Source organism: Ursus maritimus, unplaced genomic scaffold, assembly GCF_017311325.1.
Source record: "Ursus maritimus isolate PB19 unplaced genomic scaffold, ASM1731132v1 scaffold_49, whole genome shotgun sequence".
In the NCBI taxonomy this organism is placed as follows: Eukaryota; Metazoa; Chordata; class Mammalia; order Carnivora; family Ursidae; genus Ursus; species Ursus maritimus.
Window position 1 is genome coordinate 56,710 of NW_024426652.1, and position 8,658 is coordinate 65,367.

General features: G+C 41.2%; 1 pseudogene; it reads right to left on the minus strand.

The window, feature by feature from the left end:
• Positions 1-281: 281 nt before the first annotated feature.
• Positions 282-1,273, minus strand: LOC103681511 (annotated as a pseudogene).
• Between the last annotated feature and the right edge of the window lie 7,385 nt (positions 1,274-8,658).

Genomic DNA, 8,658 nt, shown 5'->3' on the forward strand with positions numbered 1-8,658 from the left:
GTTTGTAATGAAAACCAAAAGATAAACTAGAAACTGAGTCATAAAGAAATACATGAAAATCTTACTAAGTTGTATTTCAAAATAAAGTCTATCTAAGGTACAGACATATCTGGAACATAGCAGCAACAACTTCCTAAGATTCAAAACATGAGTGTGATGAATTTTTAAAAATAATCGTCCCAATATATGAAGATAAAATCAAATGAAGGGAAAAAAGCATAATCTCATTTGTTTTGTTATGTTCCATCCTCCTAAAACATTAATGATGCAGTATATTAAATTCAACTTTTGAATCTTTTAGACATTTCCCACAATAACACATTCATAATTTTCTTCAATGCCTCCTTCATATCTTTGTTTTGGAAGTTGTAAATCAGGGGATTAAAGAATGGGGTTGCCAAAGCATAGAACAAGGTCACAAATTTCTGCATCCCAGGATAGTCCCCAGAACCTGGGCTAACATACATGACCATGACTGAGCCATAGAACAGACACACCACAGCAAGGTGGGAGACACAAGTAGAGAAAGCCTTATGCCTTCCTGAGCCTGGGGGTACTTCCAGCACCACACTCAGGACACAGATGTAAGTGCCAAGGATGTATAGGAAGGTGAGAAAGATGATGAGAGAGCTAATGATACCACAGATCAGAGTAATTCCAGATACTGAAGCACAGGATAATGCCAGCAGAGGTGCAAGATCACAGAGAAAATGGTCGATGGTGTTTGGACCACAGAAAGGCACCTGAGATATTAGCGACAAAGGAGTCAGTAACCAGAGAAAGCCCCCTGCCCAGCAGAAGACCACTAACCAAGCACATAGGCGGTGGGTCATTATGGTGGGATAGTGCAAAGGTCTACAAATGGCAAGAAATCAATCAAAAGACATCACTGACAGAAATAAGCCCTCAGCAGCACACATGGAGAAGAAGAAGTAGAACTGGAGCAGGCAGCCAGCATAGGAGATGCTCTTGGTCTGGGAGATAATGTTGGCCAACATTTTGGGCACATCAGAACTGACATAGCAGATCTCCAGGAAAGAGAAGTTGGCCAGGAGGATCTACATGGGCGTGTGGATTTTCTGGCTTGACCACACAGCACAGATGATGGATATGTTCCCCATGAGAGTCAGAAGGTAGATGAGGGAGAAGATGACAAAGAGGAGGACCTGGGTGTCTCTGCGACAGGGAAATCCCAAGAGGATGAACTCACTCACAGACCCAGAGATGTTAGTAGTCTCCAAGGTCCTCATTAGTCTGACCTGTGGAAGTGACAGAGACAGTAAGAACCACAGAAATATTTACACTATTTTTCTTCTTCCTGGTAAAGCGATACATGTTTATTTTCCTCAATTCAGGCTTGTGATATTACTATCTTCCCTTTGGAAGTGTGACTTGTTCTTTCCTCTTCATTTCCTTCCTCCCTTATTTATTCAATAAACATTTATTTTGCATATATTCTTGCCAGGCATTCTTCTAGGAGATAGGAAGAAGACGATAAATAAAAATGTAAAGTACCTGTTCTTTGGAACTTATGTCAAATATCTTTTGTTCAAAGCAACTTCAAACAATACATGTGTGGCTCCAGAATTTCTACATAAAGGGACTTTAGGAGCTTCAATCTGATTGGAAGAGAGCTAAGGAGATTTACCTTGGAACCTCATTTGCATAAAAAGGAAACTGTTTTTACTTAGATTGTACGTCCATTTGTGGCAACTTCTTGGAGAGTTGATACAGAACATGGAGTGATGTTAGCATCCCTCCACCTATATCATGGTGCTGCCACTCACACAGTAACAACAGCATATGACAAATCAAAACAAAATAATTTCTTGTCACGTAAGACATGATTATACTCAGTTAGAAAAAATAAGGAAAGGCCTTTGAAAAGAGACATGGACCTTAGCAAAAGAGTAGCAATGGAGGCAGAAGCTTAATAGCATATAATAATAATGTGAAAAGATTTGGATACAAGAAGTTATATTTAAAGAAAAGTCCAAGAGAGTGGAAATTAGAATACTTGTAAAGGAATAGTGAGATAAAAATTTCAAAGATGGGGCCATGTGGCCAAGGTCTAGTTCAGGCTTAATTTCCTAGTCAGTGGAAAACAACTGGAGCTAGTTTAGTAGAAGAGTAAAAGGATCAAAGGTTTATGGAAGCTACACTTGTAAGACAAGTTCTCAATTAGAAGGTAAAGAATTTAGCAGGAAACTACTAGAAAGCTATTTCAGTAGACCAAGGAAAAAGCGTGAAGAGTCTGAACTAGGGTACTATAGAGGCAAAGAGATAGCAAGAATGGATTCAAGAGATGTGCAATGGTAGAAACCTAAGCTCGTGGTCTTAAAATCCACAGAGGCAATTAAATGCTGCTCAAGGACCCAAAAAGACACAGAAAAGAGAGACTGCCTATTCCATTTGCCCGTCATACTCTTCAGCTCTCTTCTGATTATCCTTGACTATTGTATTTCATTAACTAAATTAGCTTCCACTTACAAAGTTTTCTCCTCCTACAAGCCACACACAATGGGTGTTGATTTGCTGTTGTCACCTGTGTGAAAGAGCATAGTAAACAAGAGAGTTGTCTAAATTATTGACACAGTGTCAAAGAAAAATGTTCCCATTTTCCTATCAGCTAAGAATACAGTTCTTTTGAAGAAGAGCTGCAAAGACAAGTTGATAATTTGACAAAAACGTTTCCCTAATCCCATGTCTAATATGGTTTATATAATAGAAATGGTATTTATAAAGGAAAATAATCATGAAATTTTTTGCCCTTTTTCATTGCAATATATACAACAAAATGGACACTGAGACAGGAATGAAGTCACTGTTCCATGTGCCCAGACGTACTTATCCCAATGCAGCCCAGAAGTCAGGGTGTCAGCTCCTTGGTAGAACATTTTTTGGTACCTTTTTTACAAAGACCCCTTTCAGGTTTCACTCAGAGAATAGAGCAAGGCACAAATCTACCCCTCCCCCATTACTTATCCCTTCCAGACTGTGAAGCCTATCTCCAGAGACCCCAACCCCAGGAGCAATGGAAGCAATTATTGTGCATCATACAAACTGGGGCATGTTTCATCTTCAGTGATTATCATATTGGAGATGAAAACTACATGAATGTGCACACACTCATCTGTGCAATCACACACACACACACACACATGCATACACACATTCTAAACCATCACAGTATTATTCCCTCCAGAGTTCCCTCTCCTAAACTTAACAAATTACTTTTTAGCTAACAAAACTTTTTGAAATGATATGCGCATTACTTTCAAGCTTTGTTAGAAAGAGTCTCCCATTCCTGTTGTCCAAACGGCAGTTTAAAGATCTTGTCCACTATATAGAGAATGAGCTTATTCTTAGACATCCACAGAGCTACCAATTTCCATTCTTTTCAAACTCCTTAATTCCACATGTATATCGAATAGAGTAGATGTTGGCCAACTAAGAAGTTAAGACACTGATTGAATGATGGAGACAAATTCATTTCCTCTTCTTCAACTCAATGATACATGTTTTCTAAGCCTTCCTTGTAGATAGGCGTGCTCATGCGACTGTGTCCTAGTCAGCAGAATGTAATTAAAACTGATGTGCAATACTTTACGCTTCACCCAGACATGGTCCTTGATGATCTCTGATATAATTAAGTATGTTGACTAGGAAGTTAGTTTGGAAGATGATGACACCAAGGATGGAAAACAGCCTGAGTTCCAGAATCATCATTTGAAAAACAATTGCCTGTCAATCAGGAACACCCATTTGGACTTTAAGTAAGCAGTAAACACCTTTAATATTTGATCCACCAAAAAAAGAAGGTTGTTTGGAGAATAATAATGTGACTAATTGAATCAAATATTTACCTTTTGATAAATGTATGAAGAAAACAATCTGTGGGATGAGGAGTTAAGATGGCGGAGGAGTAGGAGACACCTTTTTCAGTCAGTCCCCCGAGTCGAGCTGGATAGGTACCAGACCAGCCTAAACAACCACGGAACCAGCCTGAGATGCAGGAAGATGCAACTGGATCTCTACAAATGAACATCTCCAGCGCTGAGTATTGAGGTACAAAGCGGAGAGCCATGAAACCATGCACAGAGATCAGAAGATAAACGGAAGGGGGAGGGGCGCCGGGAAGCGGTAGCCACTTGCACGGGAGAGCGGGCGGGGCTCGCAGGACGGCACCCGCAAAACAGCAGACTGAGACCGTGAGCTGGGTGCGCTCGCCACCAGCCATCTCCCAGAACACCAGAATCCTGGTGCGCTCACTGGATCCAGACTGAGACCGGGAGCTTCCGGAGCGCGGGGTGGCTGGCGGCTGGCAGCGTTAGAAACACAAAAGACAGAGACACGCCGGCCCTGGAAGTGAAGGCTGGGATGCCGGGTGTGGGGTGCACATTCCGGGACGCTGCAGGGTTGAGCAGCAACAACAGTAACAGAGTTAAAGTGGCCAGAACATTAGTAGAGAACGGGCCGCAAACCCTCTGTTCTGTGACAGACGCTGAAATTCAGCCGCTGCTGCTCTGACTCTCAGAAGAGGCACAGCAAACCACCAGGGAAAGCCACCAGAGAACAAAAGCCTGGAAATACCATCTCAGAGAGTGCCCATCCCCATCCCCCCTTGCAGGGGACTCTACCCAAACAGGGTTGCCTGAGTATCGGTGTGGCAGGCCCCTCCCCCAGAACACAGAAGGCAGGCTAAAAAATCAAGAAGCCCACAACCCGGGCGTCTGGGTGGTGCAGTCATTGAGCGCCTGTCTCCGGCTTAGGGCGTGATCCCGGAGTTCCAGAAAGGAGTCCCTCATCGGGCTCCACCGCTGGGAGCCTGCCTCTTCCTCTCCCACTCCCCTGCTTCTGTTCCCTCTCTCTCTGGTTGGCTGCCACATAAATAAATAAATAAAATCTTTAAAGAAGAAGCCCACATCCCTAAGATCCGTATAAAACAAGGGGTACGGCCTGGGACCCAGTCAATAATTTGGGCTCTGGACAACCCCGCAACCTCTCCTCATCAGAATGACAAGAAGGAGAAGCCCCCCCAGCAAAGAAAAGACAGTGAGTCTGTGGCCTCTGCCACAGAAATAATAGATATGGATGTAACCAAAGTATCAGAAATGGAATTCAGAATAACGATGGCCAAAATGATTAGTAGAATTGAAAAAACTATTAACGAAAAGGTTACTGAGAATATAGAATCCCTAAGGACAGAAATGAGAGCGAATCTGACAGAAATTAAAAATTCTATGAGCCAAATGCAGGCAAAACTAGAGGCTCTGATGGCCAGGGTCACAGAAGCAGAGGAATGGGTTAGTGAATTAGAGGATGGGTTAAGAGAGGAAAAAAAAAATGAAAATAGAATCTGGGCTCAAAAAAATCCATTCTCAAGAATGTAGGTTACGGGAGATTACTGACTCAACGAAACGATCCAATGTCAGAACAATCGGCATGCCCGAGGGGGTAGAGAAAAACAGAGGTCTAGAAGAGATATTTGAACAAATTGTAGCTGAAAACTTCCCTAATCTAGCAAGGGAAACAAACATTCGTGTCCAAGAGGCAGAGAGGACCCCTCCCAAGCTCAACCACGACAAACCTACGCCACGTCACGTCATAGTGCAATTCGCAAATATTAGATCCAAGGATACAGTATTGAAAGCGGCCAGGGCAAAGAAATTTCTCACGTACCAAGGCAAAGGTATCAGAATTACGTCAGACCTGTCTACACAGACCTGGAATGAGAGAAAGGGTTGGGGGCGGCATTTTTAAAGCTCTTTCAGAGAAAAACATGCAGCCAAGGATCCTTTATCCAGCAAGGCTGTCATTCAGAATTGATGGAGAAATAAAGACCTTTCAGAATCGCCAGTCACTGACCAATTTTGTAACCACGAAACCAGCCCTACAGGAGATATTACGGGGGGTTCTATAAAAGTAAAAAGGCCCCAAGAGTGATACAGAACAGAAAGTCACAGCCAATACAAACAAAGACTTTACTGGCAACATGGCAACATTAAAATCATATCTCTCAGTAATCAGTCTTAATGTAAATGGTTTGAACCATCCCATAAAACGCCACAGGGTTGCAGATTGGATAAAAAGAAATGACCCATCCATTTGCTGTCTACAAGAGACTCATTTCGAACCCAAAGATGCATTCAGACTGAGAGTAAGGGGATGGAGTACCATCTTTCACGCAAATGGACCTCAAAAGAAAGCTGGGGTAGCAATTCTCATATCAGATAAATTGGATTTTAAACTACAGACTATAGTTAGAGATGCAGAAGGGCACTATATTATTCTTAAGGGAAGTATTCAACAAGTGGATATGACAATTATAAATATATATGCCCCCAACAGGGGAGCAGCAAGATACACAAGCCAACTCTTAACCAGAATAAAGAGACATATAAATAAAAATACATTAATAGTAGGGGACCTCAACACTCCACTCTCAGAAATAGACAGAACACCCTGGCAAAAACTAAGCAAAGAATCAAAGGCTTTGAATGCCATACTCGACGAGTTGGACCTCATAGATATATATAGAACACTACACCCCAGAACCAAAGAATACTCATTCTATTCTAATGCCCATGGAACATTCTCAAGAATAGACCATGTTCTGGGACACAAAACAGGTCTCAACCGATACCAAAAGATTGAAATTATCCCCTGCATATTCTCAGACCACAACGCTCTGAAATTGGAACTCAACCACAAGGAAAAATTTGGAAGAAACTCAAACACTTGGAGACTAAGAACCATCCTGCTCAGGAATGACTCGATAAACCAGGAAATCAAAAATCAAATTAAACAATTTATGGAGACCAATGAGAATGAAAATACAACAGTCCAAAACCTATGGGATACTGCAAAGGCAGTCCTAAGGGGGAAATACATAGCCATCCAAGCCTCACTCAAAAGAATAGAAAAATCTAAAATGCAGTTTTTATATTCTCACCTCAAGAAGCTGGAACAGCAACAGAGGGACAGGCCTAATCCACGCACGAGGAAGCAGTTGACCAAAATTAGAGCTGAAATCAATCAAGCAGAAACCAGAAGTACAGTAGAGCAGATCAACAGGACTAGAAGCTGGTTCTTTGAGAGAATCAATAAAATTGACAGACCACTGGCAAGACTTATCCAAAAGAAAAGAGAAAGGACCCAGATTATTAAAATTATGAATGAAAAAGGAGAGGTCACGACGAACACCATTGAAATTGGAAGGATTATTAGAAATTTTTATCAACAGCTATATGCCAATAAACTAAGCAATCTGGAAGAGATGGAATCCTTCCTGGAAACCTATAAACTACCAAGATTGAAACCGGAAGAAATTGATTCCTTAAACAGGCCAATTAATTATGAAGAAATTGAGTCAGTGATAAACAACCTTCCAAATAACAAAACTCCAGGCCCGGACGGTTTTCCTGGGGAATTCTACCAAACATTCAAAGAAGAAATAATACCTATTCTCCTAAAGCTATTTCAAAAAATAGAAACAGAAGGAAAGCTACCAAACTCATTCTATGAGGCCAATATTACCTTGATCCCCAAACCAGGCAAAGACCCCCTCAAAAAGGAGAATTACAGACCGATTTCCCTAATGAATATGGACGCCAAAATCCTCAACAAGATACTTGCTAGTAGAATCCAACAGTACATTAAAAGGATTATCCATCACGATCAAGTGGGATTCATACCTGGGATGCAAGCGTGGTTCAATATTCGCAAATCAATCAGCGTGATACATCATATCAACAAGAAAAGACTCAGGAACCATATGATCCTCTCAATCGATGCCGAAAAAGCATTTGACAAAATACAGCATCCTTTCCTGATTAAAACCCTTCAGAGTGTAGGAATAGAAGGTACATTTCTCAATCTCATAAAAGCCATCTATGAAAAGCCTACTGCAAATATTATTCTCAATGGGGAAAAGCTGGAAGCCTTTCCCTTAAGATCAGGAACACGACAAGGATGCCCACTCTCGCCACTATTATTCAACATAGTACTAGAAGTCCTTGCAACAGCAATCAGACGACAAAAAGGGATCAAAGGTATTCAAATTGGCAAAGAAGAAGTCAAAATGTCTCTCTTTGCAGATGACATGATACTCTATATGGAAAACCCAAAAGAAGCCACTCCCAAACTATTAGAAGTTATAGAGCAATTCAGTAACGTGGCAGGATACAAAATAAATGCTCAGAAATCAGTTGCATTTCTATACACGAATAACGAGACCGAAGAAAGAGAAATTAGGGAATCCATCCCATTTACAATAGCACCAAAAACCATACGTTACCTTGGAATTAACCAGAGACGTAAAGGACCTATATTCTAGAAACTATAAATCACTCTTGAAAGACATTGTGGAAGACATAAAAAGATGGAAAGATATTCCATGCTCATGGATCGGAAGAATTAACATAGTTAAAATGTCCATGCTACCCAGAGCAATCTACACTTTCAATGCTATCCCGATCAAAATACCGAGGACATTTTTCAAAGAACTGGAACAAATGTCCTTAAATTTGTATGGAACCAGAAAAGACCCCGAATCTCCAAGGAACTGTTGAAAAGGAAAACAAAGCTGGGGGCATCACAATGCCAGATTTCAAGCTGTACTACAAAGCTGTGATCACAAAGACAGCATGGTACTGG